Source organism: Protopterus annectens, chromosome 4.part0, assembly GCF_019279795.1.
Source record: "Protopterus annectens isolate FY-2018-M chromosome 4.part0, PAN1.0, whole genome shotgun sequence".
In the NCBI taxonomy this organism is placed as follows: domain Eukaryota; kingdom Metazoa; phylum Chordata; order Ceratodontiformes; family Protopteridae; genus Protopterus; species Protopterus annectens.
The window spans coordinates 1081379303-1081399194 of record NC_056733.1 but is presented as its reverse complement, the minus strand read 5'-3'; the positions used below and the strand labels follow the sequence as shown (position 1 = coordinate 1081399194).

At 44.7% G+C, this 19892-nt stretch overlaps 1 protein-coding gene across 1 annotated transcript in view; it reads right to left on the bottom strand.

Moving 5' to 3' along the window:
• The window catches only part of IK (IK cytokine), a 776265-nt gene that overhangs the window by 582057 nt on the left and 174316 nt on the right, over window positions 1-19892 (bottom strand). The window lies entirely within an intron of this gene.

Genomic DNA, 19892 nt, shown 5'->3' with positions numbered 1-19892 from the left:
ATCTAGGCCATGTTGTTTTCCTCAGGAAGTTTCACATAAAAATTGATAAATCAGCAGAAATTCATGGGAAAGATGGTCAGCAGATGATGATGAAAAAGGTGGTAATCTGTTACGTCAGCATGGTAAGACATAACCAGTTTAAGAATGTATAAAAATGAAAGTATTTCCTGTTTCTGGTTAGACAAACTCTGTATTAGCACGTTTTGGTCTCCTTGCTGCAAGATTAAAGTGCCTTAACCTGAACACACACACACAACACCACACCACACCACACCACACCACACCACACCACACCACACCACACAAACAACACACACCACACAAACAACACACACACACAAACAACACACACACACAAACAACACACACACACAAACAACACACACAAACAACACACACAAACAACACACACAAACAACACACACAAACAACACACAAACACACACACACACAAACAACACACACCCTTCTTGAAATTATTTGCTCCTTAACAGTTTTTCTGGTACAGTAGAACATTTCAGGTTTTCCCTAAGTACTCTGTCTTCTAATTCTACCATTTTTGAAACAGCTGTTACTGAGCAGACTCGTACTCAGTCAGCCTTTTCTTCAGTTCGACCTCTGATTTTTTTTTTTAGTTTTACCAGTTCATCGGAGTAGCTGTTTAAAGCTTTTCCATTTTTTTCCAGCCTTTTATTTGAGTTGATATATTTATTCAACATTTTGTTTACATTTATCAGCTCTGAGCACATTTAATTTATTTTTTCTTCTAGATTACTAGAAGCCATACCTTGTACCAAAGCTGGAGACTGAACTGCTTTTTTGCTTAACACCTGCAGAATTCTTCCCATTCAGTGTTTTCTGTTCACCTTTTGTAGTTGGATTTTATTTCAGGCTCTCTAGGTTTTCTCTTTGCTGACATCCAGGCAGTGTATTTACTACCCACTGAGTGGCGCACAGCTACAGTTATCCCACTCCAGAAGGGGGGATCCACCTTGGATTCTGGGAACTACTGCCCCATCAGTCTGATCTGCAAGGCCATGGAACGTATTATCATAGAACTTATAAACAAAGACATTAGCAACCTTCAAACACTGGACCCCTTGCAGTTTGGGTTTGTGAAGGGCCGATCTTGTCTCTTGAACCTGATTGACTTCTTCGAATCAGTCTCCAGAGCCGTGGACAAGGGTAAGGTGGTCCACACATCCTATCTGGACCTCGCCAAGGCCTTAGACACTGTCCCCCAATCTGGAATCACAGATAAACTTACTAAGCTGGGAATTCCTCCCTACTTCACTCGATGGGTTACCAACTGGCTTACTAACAGAACCCACACTGTAAAAGTAGCAGACTCCAAATCCAGCTCCAGACAAGTGGAGTATCTCAGGGTTCAGTTCTGGGACCGCTCTTGTTTGGCATCTGCTTCTCTGAAGTACAGGCCATTACTAAGGGACTTTGGCTAACTACGTTCACAGATGACTGCAAACTGGGAGCCATTATTGAATCCCCAAATGACATGGATATTCTACAAAAAGGCCTTACAGAAACAGATGCTTGGTGCCAAAGCCATGGGCTCAAGCTCCATGTCAAGAAATGTATAGTTATCCCCTTTGGGAAAAAAACAACATGTACCCGTGAAATACCATATAGGTGGCAGTACACTAAACACTGAATGTGTGATAAGAGACTTAGGGACACAGGTGGACAGTGGTCTCACCTTCGATAACCACATCACCACAACAGTCAGGAAATAGTACAGTTGTGTACACTTACCATAAATGTAGATGTTCGAGTTTATTCACTGTTGCAGTCATCACATTTGGGTTATCTGCCTGCAGGTAGCCCTCAGCCGGCCTAAATACCACAGTCGTGGGATTTCTGCAGAGGCGGTCGCTTCTTCCATGACATTAGGTCATCAGGAGTATAAAACTTGCAGCAGACACCATTACATCAGTTTTTCTTGCCCCAGATGTCAGGTGCCCCCAAAATAGGAAGCAATTATATGGTATGGAACACCCCCAGCAAAAAGCAAATACACATAGTATAAGATATGCCAAACCACAAAGGATAGGTGATAGAAAGACAATCAGGGGGCTGGAGGGAGGGTAACCAGGACTGCAACAGTGAATACACTCTAACATCTACATTTATGGTAAGTTTACACAACTGTACTATGTTCTTCATGTTTCACTGTTGCAGTCATCACATTTGGGTTGATTCCCAAAGCTAAGGAAGGGTGGAGGTAGACTAAGAAGCATTAGGACTGACAATCGGGCCCTGTAAGACTGCTGTGGCAAATCCGGTTTTGGATTTAGAAAACAGAGGCAAGTGGTAATGCTTGGTGAACGTGTGTACAGAGCTCCAGGTTGCAGCTTTCAGGATGCCCCTGGTAGGGGACTCCTCTGAGAAATGCAGTAGAGGTAGATGCAGTCCTAGTGGAATGTTTTCTTATCCCTTGTGGGGTAGGATTTCCATGGTGTTTGTAGTAGAAATGGATGCAGTGTGCTATCCATTTAGATATGGCTTGCTTTGAAATGGCCTTCCCCTCTGCCCCTGCAGCAAAGCTGACTAGCAGCTGGTGAGATTTTCTGAGAGGCTTAGTCCTGTCCAAATAGAATCTAAGCTGCCTGTGCACATCTAGAGAATGCAGTATCCTTTCCCCTTTATTTTGAGGATTAGAGAAAAAAGTAGGCAAACAAATGGACTGGTTTAAAGCCACACTAGACACCACTTTGGGCATAAAAGATGGGTTAGTCCTGAGGGAAAACCTGTCCGCACGGAAGATAATGAAGTGTTCCAGTGCCTTTAGCAGTTCAGACACTCTTCTTGCTGAAGTGATGGCTAGAAGTAAAGCTGTTTTCCAGGAGAGGAATTTCAACTCTGCTGTAGCAGCCGGTTCGAAGGGGGGAAGGGCAAGTTTTTCCAATACAAAGTTAAGGTCCCAGGCTGGAGTGGGAGCTCTCCTGGGGGGTCTTAAATTTTTGGCCCCTCTAAGGAACTGTTTTACCAGAGGATGAGAGAAGAGGGGTGGCTCAGTATTATAATGAACTGAGATGGCAGAGGCATGAATCTTAATTGAAGAGAAGGATAGGCCCTTGTGGAGCACTTCTTTTAAGTAATCTAGTATATGAGGTAAGCTGGGCACAGTTGTGCCTATCCCTTGAGACTGGCTCCAGGAACAGTATCTTTTCCACTTTTCTGAATAGGATTTTCTAGTACTAGGCCTCCTTGCCTCAAGAATGACATCCATCACCTGCTTACTGAGCATTGCTAGAGGTGAGTTCAGGGGATTAGCCAGGCTGCAAGGTTCAGGGTCTGAAGCGGAGGGTGCAGAATTTAGCACCACTGCTGGGACAGCATGGAAGGGGTCTGAGGCAGGTGCCATGGTTGTAGAACTGTCAGACTGCACAAAAGAGTAAACCAGTACTGGTGTGGCCAGTCTGGTGCAATCAGGATTGTCCTTGGCTTGTCCTGTTTGATCTTTAGTAGAACCTTTGAGAGGCGAGGCAGAGGGGGGGGAAGGCATAAACTGAGAGGCTTTCCCAGGAAAAGGACAGGACATCCACCTTCCAAGCTTGGCTGTGGGGAGTTCTGGTGCAGTATTTGTTCAAATGATAGTTCTGAGGGGAAGCAAACAGGTCCACGTCTAGTGTCCTCCATCTGTTCCCCAAAAGCATGAATATTTTGCGTTCCAGTTTCCATTCGTGTGGGTCCATGAGATTTCTGCAATGAATTTAGTTTGCCTGGCAGGAAAGTACAGTTTTGTACCTACCATAAATGTAGATGTTCGAGTGCTAATACAGCTGCAGTAATTACAGATGGGTTCTCTGCCGTCAGGCGGGTCCTCGGTCGGCCGAATTCCAAAGTCTAGGTCCGGCATCGGTTGTTGTCGCTTTCTTTCCTGACGTCAGTGCGACAGGGGTATATAAGACACAGCCGATGCCATTTTCTTCAGTCTTTCTTGCCCCAGATGTCAGGTGCCCCCAGAAGGAAGGCAATCCATAAATTATATATATATAATCATGCAATGCAATATAATCAAAAATCAGTAGTTGCAAGCAAATACACCATAGAAGGATAACCCAATCAGGTTGTATGAGGAGGTGTTAGCCACTAGGCCTTTACCAAGAGGGGAAGGAGGGTGGGAAACCTGTACTGCAGCTGTATTAGCACTCTAACATCTACATTTATGGTAGATACAAAACTGTACTATGTTCATCGTGCATACAGCTGCAGTAATTACAGATGGGTAGAATCCCAAAGCTACGCACAGGGTGGTAGGCACTAGGTGGAACTGGGAGAAGCCAGAATGCCCTGCAACACAGCAGTGGCAGAGCCTGCTCTAGTTTTGGAGTATAAAGGCAGGTGGTAGTGTTTTGTGAAGGTATGCACAGAACTCCAAGTAGCTGCCTCCAAAATATCTTTGGTAGGAACTCCTCTGAGGAAGGCTGTAGAGGTAGCTGCGGCCCTTGTGGAGTGGGATCTGATGCCTGTAGGAACAGATTTGCCATGAAAGGAGTAACAAAACCGTATGCAGTGGCCTATCCATTTTGAAATTGTCTGTTTGGAAATTGGCTTCCCTTGAGCTCCTACAGCATAGGACACAAAGAGTTGTTCTGATTTCCTGAAAGGCTTTGTTCTGTCCAAATAGTAACGTAACTGTCTATGGATGTCTAAGGAATGTAGCAGCCTTTCCCCTTTGTTTTGAGGATTGGGGAAAAAGGTAGGTAAATGTATGGCCTGATTTAAAGCTACCCTGGATACTACCTTAGGCATAAATGACGGGTTGGTTCGTAGGGAAACCCTGTCCTGATGGAAGATGAGAAAGGGCTGCACAGCCATGAGAGCTTGTAGTTCCGATACCCTACGAGCTGAGGTAATAGCCAGAAGGAAAGCTGTTTTCCAGGACAAGTATTGCAAATCTGTTGAAGCAGCTGGTTCGAAAGGAGGCAATGTTAATTTTTCTAGAATGTAATTAAGATCCCATGCTGGTATTGGTTGTTTCCTTGGAGGTCTTATATTCTTAGCCCCTCTTAGGAACTGCCTTAAGAGTGGGTGAGAGAATAAGGGTGGATCAGTGTTGTATTCTGCAGAAATGGCTGAGGCATGGATTTTGATGGAGGAAAATGAAAGTCCACTGTTCAACAGCTCAGCTAGATACTGTAATATCTGAGGCAAATTCAGTTTTCTAGGATCCTGGTCCTTTTTCTCATTCAAAGCGCAAAACCGTTTCCATTTTGCGGAATAAGCTTTTCTAGTAGATGGCCTTCTGGCCTCCAAAATAACATCCTGCACCTCCTTGGAGAGTAGGGTCTGCTGTGGTGTTAAGGAATTTTCCATGCAGCCAGATTGAGTGTTTTCAGCTGACTGTGAAGAGTTTTGTAGCTGCTGACTGTGAAGAGTTTTGTAGCTGTGCTGAGTCAGGAGAAGAGGCATTAGAGGTAGTGTCCAGGGAGGAGAATGTGATAGACTCCTCAGGAGTGGGTACCAGTGTTGTCTTGGCCAGTCTGGAGCAATCAGTATCATCTTTGGTCTGTCTGCTCTTGCTTTCAAGAGCACCTTGGTCAGTAGAGGCAAAGGTGGGAAGGCATAAACTGTCCTTGCTGCCCAACTGAAATAAAGGGCGTCCACTCTCCAGGCCTTTGGATGAAATGTCCTTGAGCAGAATTTTGTCAATTGATGATTCTTGTGGGAGGCAAAGAGATCTATGTCTGGCCTTCCCCACGCTTGGATTATCTTTGTAAACACTTGAGGATGCAACTGCCATTCGTGCGGATCTATCATATTTCTGCTTAGATTGTCTGCCAGCGTGTTTTCCAAACCTGGCAGGTACTGTGCTTGAAGCTCGATTTTCCATTCCAGAGCCATGTTCCAAAGTGACATGGCCAGCCTGCACAGGGGGTATGAATGTGTTCCTCCTTGTTTGTTTATGTACCACATTACTGTGGTGTTGTCTGTTCTTATCAATAGTTGTCCTGGATGCAGGAGGTCCTTGAAAGCTGTAATTGTGTTTATCACTGCTAGCATTTCCTTTTGATTGATGTGAAGGTGCTTTTCTTTTTGGGACCATTTGCCCTGAATGCACCTGTCTGTCATGTGTGCCCCCCAGGCGTAGTCTGAAGCATCTGTTGTGATGACTTGCTTTGCTTGAGGATTGCAGAATGGTAGGCCTGTGTTTGTTTGGCATGCTTGGGCCCACCATAGAAATTCCTTTTGCAAACATGGAATTAGTGGTAATATTGTTTCCAAACTGTGGCTGTGTTGAGACCATATGTTTTTTTAGGTACCATTGAAGTTTCCTCATACGCAACTTTGCATATGGGATTAGAAGAATGCAAGATGCCATGAAGCCCAGAGCCTGCAGGATTTTCTTTGCAGTTAGCCTGGTACAATTTGCTAGCGTCTTGAAGTACTGAGTTAGTTGCCCCTGCTTTTCTGGCGTAAGATAGGCCATCTGGGTGTTTGTGTCCAAGTTGGCACCCAGGAAAATTATTTTCTGAGATGGTGTTAGTCTGGATTTCTCTTTGTTGACTGTGTATCCCAGAGAATTCAATAACCGTGTCACATAAGCCAGATGTTCCAGAAGAATGTGCTTGCTGTCCGCTTGGATCAGGCAATCATCCAAATAAGGGTAAATTTGCATCCCTTGAAGTCTGCAGTAGGCAATTACTGATGCCAGGCATTTCATACTCTGGGCGCAGTAGATAAGCCAAAGGGCAATGCAGAGAATTGATAGTGGATTGAACCTGCAAGAAATCTGAGGTATCGTCTACAACTTTGTCTGATTGGGACATGCAGGTATGCCTCCTTGAGGTCCAGTGTTACCAGCCAAGACTCCTTGCCCAGCATGGGAAGAAGCTGCTGTAAGGTGAGCATCTTGAATTTTGGTACGAGTAGAAATGTGTTTAGGATCGATAAGTCCAAAATGGGTCTCCAATCGGTTCCCATCCTTGGTACCAGGAATAGTCTGGAATAAAAGCCTTGACCTTGTTCGTGCATAGGTACCTCTTGAATAGCTTTCATGCCCATGAGCTTTGAAATTTGTATTTGAGCCTCTGCCCTTTGATTGTGTGGCAGGTTTGGCATGCCTCTCATTTTTGGAAGAGTGTGAAAATGAAATCTGTAGCCTCTGTTTATAATGTCCAGGATCCATTTGTCTTTTGTGACAATATGCCAATTGTTAGAAAATAATGCCAGCTTTCCCCCCAAGGGTGCTGCCACCTGAGCCCCGCTTGGCCTGCAAAGAGGAAAGTTATTGGGTTTGTTTCCTGTATTGCTGTGCACTGTCTTCGCTACCTCTTGGTGCTGGAGATTGCCATTGTCTGCCTCTATATGATCCTTGAGATTGTCCTCTGCCCCTTGTGCGCCTGTATCTACCTCTTTGGGGCTTGTCCGTTGCTGGAAAGGACCAGTTTTTTGAAGGCCAGTTTCTGCTAAAACGTGGTGGTTGTACCTGTAGAAAAGCTTTGACAGTTTGCATAGATTTAGCATTTTCTTCCATTTTCCGTAGTATCTCCTCAGCATTAGTACCAAATAATACATCCTTTTTTAAAGGAGCATCTAATAGTTTAGCTTTAACATGATCAGGCAAGGTTTGTTCCCTAAGCCAGGCATGTCTACGAATGACTGATCCTGTAGCTGCAGCTCTACTTGAGGCCTCTAGAGCATCATAGCCACATTGCAAGGTGCGTTTACCCACTTGTTCTGCACTATGAATCATATCCTGTAACTCCTTCAAATCTGGTTGTTCAGGTTGTGACATTTTATTCTTTAATTGTGATAACAGAAACTGCTGATATTTAAGCATATGGAACTGACATTTTAAGGCCCTCATGGCTAGAGTGGCCGAGGTATATACCTTTTTTCCACACCTTTCTAAGGATCTACACTCTCTTTCGGAAGGTAATGGATTCTTAGCAGTAGAGGCCTTGATTCCCTTAGGGCCTTGAGAAATGGTTTCAGGGTCAGCATTATGACTTTTGTACAGAAATTGGTGTGAATTAGGAACTCTGTAGTACCTATCAGGCTTGACTGGAGCAGGAGGCAGGGAATCCGGATTAAGGCAGGCCTCCGAGTAAACATCATTAAGTATGTCCAAGACAAGAGGTATCGCCAGAGGTCTGTGCTGAGGAAGCAAAAGGAATTCCCTCAGCCTTTTCTTGGAATCGGAAAAATCTTGGCCTTCCCAATGGAAGTGTTCCCTCAAAGTATGCAAAGTTCCCCCGAAGGAAAGGTCCTCTGTGGGGGATACAGAAGGGATGGACTGCTCTGCATCAGAATCTTCATAAGGGGAGTATGAATGTTCCTCTTCATCAGAATGTTCTGAAATAATGGAGCCCTGGTCGGAAGAGGAAGAATCTTCCTCCACTCTGGGTCTCTTGTCTGGAGGGGGTTGGGAACCCCTGATAAGAGTAATTAAATCCTCAGCCATTTTGAGCATTTGTTTTTTGGGCATGGGGCCTGGAGATGGGCCCTGTGCAACAGGCCTCTTGGGATGCATGGCTGATTTAGACTTAGTAAAGGCCTTTATGGAAAAGGAAGAAGAAGGTCTGAAGACACCATGGGTGGAAGTGGACCTGTCCACATTAAGAGGCTCAACACTCACAGTGGCTTCGGTAGCTGTAGTCGAGGTGTGGGCCGAGGAACCTGCGGTCTCAGTTACAGAAGATACCGCCTGAGAAGGGTCGTCGGTAGTCATGGGCTGCGTAGGCGCCTCGCTGAGAACCGGACCACGTGTAGCCGGTTTTGGCGTCGTGTCGGTCTTTGTCCTTGCGTTTTTTAGACAAAACGGTAGTCGGAACCTCCGAAGACATCTTATAGTTAAAGGTTTTACCAAAAAAGTGCTGGGCGAACTCCGCCAGACGCTTAATAGTGCGTTTATTGAAAGTAGCACAAAAGTGACAGCCCGAGATGTCGTGATCTGGGCCTAAGCAAGGTACACAGAGGGAATGGAAATCCTTATGTGGTATTTGCTTCCCACAAGAAATACAATTGTTAACTTTGTCTGACATCGGTCTGAGGCAAGAAAAGTTTCTAACGGGTACTTAGCTTTAAAGAAGACTTCGGTTTCCAAATTTTTGTAATTTCAGGAGCTGGCCGACCGGCACTTGCGAACTGCTTCTGCTTCGGGCACCGCGCGGCAAAAAAGACTGAAGAAAATGGTGTCGGCTGTGTCTTGTATACCCCTGTCGCACTGACGTCAGGAAAGAAAGCGACAACAACCGACGCCGGACCTAGACTTTGGAATTCGGCTGACCGAGGACCCGCCTGACGGCACAGAACCCATCTGTAATTACTGCAGCTGTATGCACGATGAACATCTGAGCTTGTAGGTGCACCTGGTTGCTCAAGGCTGTGTTCCACAGAGCCATGGCGAGTCTGCAGAGTGGGTAGGAATGTGTTCTCCCCCTGCATGTTTATGTACCACATAACTGGGGAAATGTCTGTTTTTACCAATAGTTGTCCTGTAAGAATAAGGCCTTTGAAGGCTGTCGGAGCATTCTGTTTGATCGATATGCGGGTGCATCTGCTTTGGGTTCCATTTGCCCTGAATGCACTGCCCTGCCCTGCCATGTGAGCCCCCCATGCATAGTCTGATGTGTCTGTTAGGGTTTGGGTGGCAGGGGGTAGAGTGAAAGAGTGTCCTTCGTTGAGGTTGCAGGCCTCTGCCCACCAAAGGAACTCTGCTCTTAGACACGGTATGATAGGAATTATTGTTTCCAGGTATTGAGAATGTTGACACCATAGATGTTTTAGATACCACTGAAGTTCTCATATGCAGTCTTGCATATGGAATTAACAGAATGTAAAAGGCCATGAACCCCAGAGATTGCAGTATTTTCCTTGCAGATAGCTGGGTTTTTGTGGCCAATAGGTTGAAGTAAGTTGTCAAATAAATTTGTTTCTCTGGAGTGAGGAATGCCATCTGGGAAGTTGTGTTCAAGCTTGCTCCCAGGAATACAAATCTGTTGGTGGGATACGAGGTGTGATTTCTTTTCATTGATGGTGTACCCCAGTGAAGTTAAAAGTCTCTTTACAAATGGCAGGTGCTGTAGTAGCAAGTCCTGACTTTCCCCCTGAATCAGGCAATCATCCAAGTATGGGTAAATCTAAATACTTCTTTGCCTGCAAAAAGCAATGGCTGGAGCTAGGCACTTGAATACCCTGGGCGCAATAGATAAGCCAAAGGGAAGTGCAGAGAACTGATAGTGCATAGAGCCTGCCCTGAAGAGAAAGTATTTCCTGCAAGATTCCCTTATGGGGATGTGCAGGTAAGCTTCTTTTAAGTCTAGGGTTGCCAGCCAGGCATCCTTGGCTAGCATAGGAAGCAGCTGTTGGGAGAGTTAGCATTTTGAATTTTGGAACCACCAAAAAGGTGTTGAGAATAAATAAATCTAGGATAGGACGCCAGGAGTTTTCTTTCCTGGGAACCAGAAACAGTCTTCAATAAAACCCTTCCCTTGTCCCCTATGTTCTGCTGGGACTGGCTGAATAGCCTTGATGCTGAGGAGAGAAAGTACTTGCTTTTGGGCCTCCGCCCACTGGTTTGGGGGGAGGTCTTGCCATCCATTTAGGTTTGGGAGGGAGTGAAAGTGGAATCCGTATCCTAGGGAAACAAATGTTTAAAATACATTTGTCTTGAGTAATGTACTCCCAGTTTTTTGAATGCAGGGCGTGTTTTCCCCCTAAAGGTGCAAGTACTTGAGCAAGGCTTGGGGGAGTTAAGGATAAGTCACTGTGCAAGTTTACCATAGGGGGGTGGCTTACTACTCCCTGTTTTGGACGTGGGAGCACTCCACTGCTTAGATCTGTGCATAACCTGAGACTGAAGTCTTGGGGGTCTGCTGCCCCTGGGCTTGGACTGAGAAGGCCTGGAAGGGACTGGAAAGGACCAGTTCTTTGAAGGCCAATGCCTACTGAATCTAGTGGCTGTACTTGTAAGAACTAACAGTTTGCATAGATTTAGCTTTCTTCTCCATTCTTTTGAGAACTTATTCTGCTTTATTGCCAAATATGTGCTCTTGGTTTAAGGGTGCATCCAGTAATTTTGCTTTGACATGATCTGGCAAGTTTTGTTCCTTAAGCCAATCATGCCATCTAAGAACAGACCCAGTGACAGCAGTCCTACAAGATGCTTCTAAAGCATCAAAACCACACTGCAAATTTTGTTTACCAACTTGGTTAGCAGAATGCATGAACTCTTGTAAATCTTTGTGTTCTGCACAGCCAGGAATTAACATTTTCTGTTTAATTAGCCCCATAATATGCGGCTGATACTTTAACATATGAAACTGGTAATTTAAAGCCCTAACGGCCAGCATAGCACAGGTGTATACTTTCTTACCCCATCTGTCTAAAGCCCTAGAATCCCTGTCAGAAGAGGTAGGATTCTTGGCAGTAGTAGCCTTAATGCCTTTTGGTCCTTGGGAAATGCTCTCTGGATCCGCAGTAGGATTCTTGAAAAGGAATTTGTGAGAGTCAGGTACTCTATAGTACCAGTCAGGTTTCCTTGGAGCCGGAGGGAAAGGCTGAATTCCAAGAAAACATCTACAATCTCCAGAACAGGAGGGATAGCTAGAGGCCTGTGCTGAGGCAGGTTTAACCCCCCCCCTCCCCCAGTCTCTCTTTTTGGGCAGAGTACTCCTAGCTTTCCCAGCAGAAATGCTTCCTAAGGTTATGCAGGGTTTCACCAAAAGTAAAATCTTCTGGAGGAGAAGCAGAGGGAATGGAATCCTCTGCATCAGAATCCTCATAGGCAGATAAGGCTATGTCCTGGTAGTCAGAAGGAACAGAGATATCAGATTCCTGATCAGAAGAATCATAAGGAAAATCAGTTCTAGGTCTCTTTGAGGGGGAAGGCTGGCTTCCCCTAATCAAGGTAATAAGGTCTTCAGCCACTCTAATCATTTGTTTTTGAGGCCTGTGGGCCTGAGAATGCTCTTTGGTCGTCAATTTCCTAGGCGTAGTGCGAACTTTAGGCCTGAAAAATTCGGTACTTTTGGCTTGAAACTAAGTCGTCGGTTTAATATTAAAGTTGGTAGGCCTGAATACACCCTCAGAAGCCGGTGCCTGCACAGCGGCTCTGGACCCATCCAAGGTAGAGACATCTGCAGGTTCCATAGTCGAAGAAGCATTTCGCGGCATACCAGACTCCAATTGCATCTCAGTAGAGGCCTGCCAATGTGGAGAAGCGGGTATCAGGGGCTGCGAAAGCACCAGAGTACTGGCAGACTGGTGACTAGCTTAACGGTAGCGTAGTCAGCGGTTTTGGACCTATGCTGTCTCTGTCTTTATCCTTACATTTTTTCAGAAGATCGGTAGTCAGATGGCTTACAGACACCATTTGGAGTACGGAGATCGAGAGCGAAAGTATTTAGCTACAAAACTTGCCCGACAACGGATAGTTCAGGTGTTGAACAAGGCACAAAGCCGACAGCGAGAGATGTTGTGTTCTGGGCCTAAACAGGTGACACAGTAAGAATGAAAATCTCTATGAGGTATTTGCTTTCCACAGGCAAGACAATTATTAATTTTTTCGGACATCGTTTAGAGCATGAAAGAAGGATCCCCAACGGGGTACTTATCTTTTAGAAGACTTCAGGTCTGAACCTTGAAAACAAAAATTTCAGGAGTCGGCCGACTAGCACTTGAAACTGCTTCTGCTTTGGGCACCGCACGGCAAGAAAGACTGATGTAATGGCATGGGCTGCATGTTTCATACCCCTGACGACCTGACGGCATGGAAGAAGCGATAGCATCAGACGCAGAAATCCCAAGACTCTGGTATTTAGGCCAGCTAAGGGCTACCTGCAGGCAGATAACCCAATTGTGATGACTGAAACAGTGAAACACGAAGAACATCCTTCTATGTGGCACACGTCATCACTAAGGGCTTTTCATCCAGAAAAAAGGAGGTCATTGTCCCACTGTACTCATCCCTCATTAGACCCATTATAGAATACAATGCCCTGTTTGGTATGTACCTCTCAAGACATCTGCAACAAGTGGAAAGGCCGCAGAAATATCTCACTAAAAGAATCACAGGCCTAAAGCAGATGCCCTATGCTGACCGTCTAAAAAAAACTCCTATACTCTGTCGCATATCGTCTACTCAGTGGTGATCTCTGCTTAACATACAAGGTCATGTCAAACCCAGAGCTGTTGGACATGCTACACTTAAAGAAATCCCAATCCCTCAGAGCCACACGCTCCAGGGATCTAAATCTTGTAATCACAATGAACAAAACATGCTGGAGGGATAGGTTCCTGACCCAGAGACTCCCCAGACTCTGGAATAGACTGCCCATACATGTCAAGCAGAGCGTCTCTTTGGCCCGCTTCAAAAGCAACCTTATGACTGGATAGGAGAAAGGAAATTCACCCCGGGAATCACTTCAGTCACCCTGCTAGACAGGGGTCCAGGGAAATATATACGGAGGGAAGAAATAGCCAGGGAACTGTTATGGCTAGGCTTGTATAGGCCCTAGGGCTGATAGCCTAGTACCAACATATGAACTGGCAGAGTTACTGGCTCTTACATCTCAGCTAAATTTTAGCTCTCCCAGTGTGAAAAATAGAAACTGTTAATTAGTGTGGAGCCACGTTGGAAGTCCCTAGCCCCTTATGTAAAAATTAACTTTTTGTGCTTCAATAATCTCCCAAGAATAACCAGACTCATTGTCAGTGCAGTGAACCCAAATTAATGCATTAGAAACAAACCAAAACCAGAGAAACTGCATTATTCTGCAGAAAAATGTAGCAATGCAACTTCACTGCTGCACAACTGCAGAAAAAGGGCAAAAACAACTTTCAATGAATCCCCATTCTAGTATACTGCTAGAGTTCCACTAGAAAACATAAAATAAAGCAGCAAAACTACTTTCATATACCCTTAACATACTATGACAGGGAAAACCAAAGTTAAAATGCACTGTCATTTGGAATGAATGACACTTTGTTGTGTCATTTGATCTGACACTTCAAAAATCCCTTCACTGAATGTGTTACTGACGCATGGTCCTGAATAATTCACTGATCAGAAAAACGACACAAATAAATAAATAGTATTTTTTCCTCATTCACTACCCAAGTGCTCAAAACTTTCTTTCCATGACTGCAAAGATTCATGGCTGTTTGTGTAAGAAAATAAATAGATTTAAAGCTTTTTTTTTTTTTTTTTTTTTTTTTTTTTTTTAAAGAAAATAGCATCAGTAGCAGCCAAGCCACTAAGTAAGTGAAAATGGCAGACATTCTCTTCATTCTTCTTTGTTGAGATATGCTGCTTAAAAAGCTTCTGCTAAAATGTCTGACAAACAGAATGATACTATCACCTAGAAGGAAGTATCCTAAATGTATCTTTGTACTGACAGTGGTCTTGAGCCGAAATGTGTGGATAAGGTTAAAATTCCTAACACAGTTTTGATAACAGAGTGACACTCAGGAACCAAGTGTCACCTGCTGTCACAATGCATAGTTTCCGCACTTTATGAAACATCTTTTATCACTAAAGAACAGCATGTTCATAGGTAGATACTAGGCTATTGGCCCTAGGGCCTATATAAGCCTAGCCAAAAACGTGCCCTGGCTTTCGCCACCCAAGAAAATTATTATCCTGTGCCCCTGTCAAGTAGAGCCACAGAAGTGATCCCCGGGGTGAATTTCCTATTTCCTATCCAATCATCAAGATTTTTCTTGAAGAGTGCTAATGAGGAGCTCTGTTTGACATAGATAGGTGGTCTGTTCCAGAGTATGGGAAGTCTCTGGGACAGGAATCTATCTCTCCAGCATGTTCTGTTTATTGTGGCGACAAGGTTTAGGTCCCTAGAGCGTGTGGCTCTGAGGGATTGAGATTTCTTTAAGTGGAGCATTGTCCAACAGCACTGGGTTTGACATAGCTTTGCATGTTAGGCAGAGATCACCTCTGAGTAGGCAATATGCGACGGAGTAAACCTGGAGTTTTTTGAGACAGTTTGTGTAGGGCAGCTGTTTGAGGCCAGTAATCCTCTTTTTGAAGTATTTCTGTGGCCTTTCCAGTTGTTGTAGATGCCTTGTGAGGTACATACCAAAAGGGGCGTTTTACTCTATAATGGGTCTAATGAGTGATGAGTAGAGGGGAACAATGACCTCTTTTTCTGGATGAAAAACCTTCTGTGATGAGGTGTGCCACATAGGATTTCCCGACCACTGTGGCAATGTGATTATCAAAGGAGAGACTACTGTCCACCTGTGTCCCAAGGTCTCTTTATCACACTTTACTTACCACCTATGTGGTAGTTCATGGGTACAGAGTTTTTACCAAAGGGGATGACAATGCACTTTTTGGCATTGAACTTGAGACCATGGCTTTGACACCAGGCATCTGTCTCAGTGAGGCCTTTTTGTAGGATGTCCACATCATTAGGAGTTTTGATTATGGCTCCTAGTTTGCAGTCATCTGCGAACTTAGTTAGCCAAAGACCTTCTGTGTTTGGTATCTACTTCTGTGAAGTACAGTCTAACAGGAGAGGACCCAGGACTGAACCCTCTGGTACTCCACTTGTCACTGGTCTGAAGTCAGAGCTGGAGTCTGCTACTTTCACAGTGTAGGTTCTGTCAGTAAAGCCAATTGGCAACCTGTCTTGTGACATAGGGATTTATACCTAGTTTAATGACTTTATCTATAATTCTAGAGTGGGTGATGGTGTCGAAAGCCTTGGCGAGATCTAAACAGACTCTGTGAACCACCTTACCTTCATCTATGGCTTTGGTGACTGCTTCAAAGAAGTCTATCAGGTTTAGGAGACATGATCTCCCTTTTACAAACCCGAACTGTGTGGGGTCCAGAGTTTGGAGATTACCAATGTCTTTGTTTATGAGTTCCATGATGATACGCTCCATGGACTTGCAGACCAGGCTCATCAGGCTAATGGGGTGGTAGTTCCCAGGGTCCATCATGGCTCCCCCATTGTGGAGTGGGATAACAGTCACAGTGCACCATTCAATGGGCACAAAGCCTGAGGTGAGGCTATGAGTGAACATGGTACATAGGGTGGGGTGCCAGTTCATTCTGCAGTTCGTGTAGAATGCAGCCTGGGATGTTGTCAGGTCTCATGGATGCTGTGTTCTTGGCTTTGGAGAGTGAGGTTTTTACCTGTGCAACCGTGATTACAGGAACTTTGCATTCTTCTGGTATAGAGATGAGCCCTTTAAGGAGTGAGAGGGGGGGGGGTAAAATTAGCACTGAACCTATCTGCCAGGATGTTGGCAATATCAGTTGGTTCTGTATATTTAGTGCTATTGTGTTGTAATGCAGAGCAAATCTGAATGTTGCCACTGAGATTCTTGACATAGTTATAGAATGCTTTGTGGTTGTTTTTAGAATCAGTGGTGATTGTCCTTTCATAACTAGCTTTGGAGGATTTTATGAGGGATCTCAGCATCTTACGGAGGCTGACCAGGGAGTTCCTCCAATCATGGAATTTTACTCTTTTTTTGCAATAGTTTCTTTCTTCTGTTGTAGAGTTAGTTTATGGCAGAAGACCACCAGATTGGCTTCCTTTTTTTGGAGGATAGCATCTGGTTCTGTTAAGGATAGAACGATCCATGCACTCGTGTAAGTGCTTATAAAGTGTATTTGTGTAGGATTCAGCAGTGCATACCTCTATTTTCCATCTGCATGGGTGTTGTGAAGTTTGCCACTTGTGTCTTAAGAAGGGTGAAGTTGGCTTTGGAGAAATTTTTTACGGTTGTTTTCCTAATTGGGGGGGGGGGTGGCTTGTGGTTGGATCTGACCAACGAGGAACTGACCTCTGGTGTGGAACACCGGCCACCCATGTTGGTAATGACCAGGTCTAGGATATTGCTGCCCCTGGTGAGGGTGAGGATAAGCTGATCCAAGGCATTGGAATTTATTAATTCCAGAAAACGTTGAGCAAAAGAGTTGGTACATGAGTAGTTTTCCTAGTTAACGGGGTAAATGAAATCACCCATTATTAGGGTGTTGGGTTATACCCGAATATTTTCCAGTGCATCAAGAAAAGAGGAGTTGGAATCTTGGGGCATGGTGGGGGGTCTGTAGCAAGCTACAATTTGGATTGCGGTCTTGCCCAGAGTTAGTTGCACTTGGATAATCTTGGATGCATTATGCTGAGAAACTAGCTTGGAGGTGTGGACATCCTTAATGAATATGGACACACCTCCACCTTTAGTGTTTCGGTCCGGGTTAGGTGGCCGAAAGGTGCGGTATGAATTTTAACCTAGTAATGCAGGGGTGCTCTCTGGAGCTTTGAACCAGGTCTCTGTCAATGCACAAATGTCGATGTTCTCCATTTTAAGGAGTGCCTAGAGTGAGTTGAGGTTTAGACTTCTAGCACTGAGTAGCAGTACCCTCAGATTTTGCTTGCTTGTACCTGTTATGGTGGTGAATTTGTCATGTGAACCTTGCATAAAAAAGGCACTATACGGGTGGCAAGAGCCTTTGCCAGTATCCGGAATCCCAAGGGTGACAGGTGCAGGCCATCTCTGGCAAAGCATTGTGGTCTACCATGTCATCCTAGGCAGAGAGATACTGGATTCCCTAAAAATGACAACAGAAGCTTAGTCAACTGCTGAAGTCAATCATTTTGTCCTGTAGTATGGTATCATTCTGGGTGATGGCAGGAAGCTACTCAGGGCTAGGGTCATACCTGCTTGGGCTACAAGATCGCTGAGCTTCTCCATGTCTCTTTTCATGTAATCCAGGGAGGTATGTCTCAGGTCATTCACACCAACATGGACAATGACAGAGCCATATTTGTACTTGTTGTGGAGTGACCCGAGTGCGTGCGTTATGTGGCAGATCCTGGCACCCGACAGACAGCTTGACAGTAACTTTCTCCTTGTTTAGCCTGGTGAGTGTAACATCTGTGTGCCTGACTACAGAGTCACCTATGATTAGAGTGTTTGGTACGTTATGCCTTATGAGCTGTAGTTGAGTAGCACACCGAGTTTGTGGGCTATGTGTAATTTGGGATGTGTTGGGGGGGGGTGGAGGTTGCTTGCATTTCTGCTTTGGAGGTCTCGGTTGTTTGGGCAGATTTTTATTGAGAGCCTCGGTGAATGTAGGCATGTGTTTTGTGCTTCTATATGTGTGTGTTTTGATGGTGTAGGTTTTGAGGGACTATGTGATGAGTGTGGTGAGGTATTTACCTTCTCCTTTTGACTGTCTAGTCCAGTCTTCGGTGAAGAGAACTTTGCTTCCAGTTTGGCTATATAAATGCATCGCTCACAGGTTGTAGTATTGGGTGGTAGGGGGAGAGGGTTGTCTGTGTACATGAGGCAATTGCTGCATTGCCCCAAGATACTCAGACTCATCAGGTAGACAGGAGAAAACACCGGGAGCTGACCTTTAGACATGCCTGGACAGGGGCTTATTTATTAAGTACTAAAAACTGTTTTCCTCTAGACAAGTGAGGAAAGTTGAGTGCTATAGTAATTTGTAGCTTATTTAGTGCTTACAACAAGTTCTGAACATGTGCCGAGCTCAAAGAAACAGATTTGAGCGCTAAAACTAAAACGCTGGCTAGTTCTAAAGGGAAATTTGAAGAACAGACTGTATGGCGCCGAGAACAGTTTAACCCTAGTTAAGCAGGGGGGGGGGGGTTTCAGGAACTTACAAACAGTCCTGGATACAGCACATCTGTATCTGGACTAGACTTGTTACAGGAAAGGGGGGAAACAAGCTTAGAATTTTTTTCCAGTAAAGTGGAAATGGAGAAAGCTGGAACAGAAGTTAATTCAAGGTTAAGAATCTGAGGGGTTGGCCTTCACAAATGTTCTCTCTCTATTAGATTGAATAAACTAATGACACTAGACTGGGAGGAGTGTCCCAGATCAAATATACAGTATGGGCGGGCAACTGCAAAGCCACCAAGTATAAGAACACCACAACAATAGGAAGGGGGGGGGGCTGGGAAACTAATGTTGAAATTATGCAGAGGGTTGGGATTTGGCATAACAGTTAAGGAGTTTAACTTGCAGACAAATTGGCTAAGCTTAAAATGATTCACAAGGGCAGCTAGCCTAGTACATGCCTTTGTAGGGAATTGAAGGACACCATAATGGTTAACATGCTTATATCACAGACACAAGGTACAGGGTTTGATTCTTACCTTTGATGGAAACTGGCTAGCCTTAAAATGGCCCACAAGTGCAGCTAGCCTAGTACTTGCCTATGATCCTGTGAATCACAAATGTAATCTTTGGAGCTGCAGGACTGCAAGTGCAAATGAAGGAGAATATGTAACATGTTCGAGACTGTGGCAACTTGGAGTATTCCCTCTACTCCTATGTACAGGGATTTCAGACTTGGTGTATACTATAGCAGGAACGTGGGCCATGTAGCCCTCCATATCAGAGAGTGCAGGAGGGAACCCTCCTGCAAAAACGTGTTAAGTGTAACGTCAGACTTCAGAATTTGCTCTCATCAGACAAAGCTGCAATTCAATTACTGAAATGTTGGGATTTGCATCACCAAAGGCTTTCCCTGTGGTTATTAATGATCAGGTTTCTACCTGCCTGAACTACAACAACTTCTTTACCTACTGCTATCTAATACAGAAGCTAATAAAATGCAGCCTTTGAAGAAAAAAATAAGCCTGATTATCGAGAGGCACTTCTAGTTGTTTTCACATTCTTCATGTCCTGAGCAGTAGCCATCACATTTACCTAGTTAGACCTGAATCATCTCTAAAGTTCTAGTGTTACTCCTGGTTCAAAATGTCTTTGATAGTGCCTGGAGTTCCTCATCCATAGATCTGGGGGCGATTTCAACAGTGTGCCTGGATACATCTACTTGTTCTCTTTTTTCCTGCCAAGCTCCTTCCCTCACCCATCTCTGAAGCTGCCTTCCCCATAAGGGAGGAAATTCTCCAAGAAGA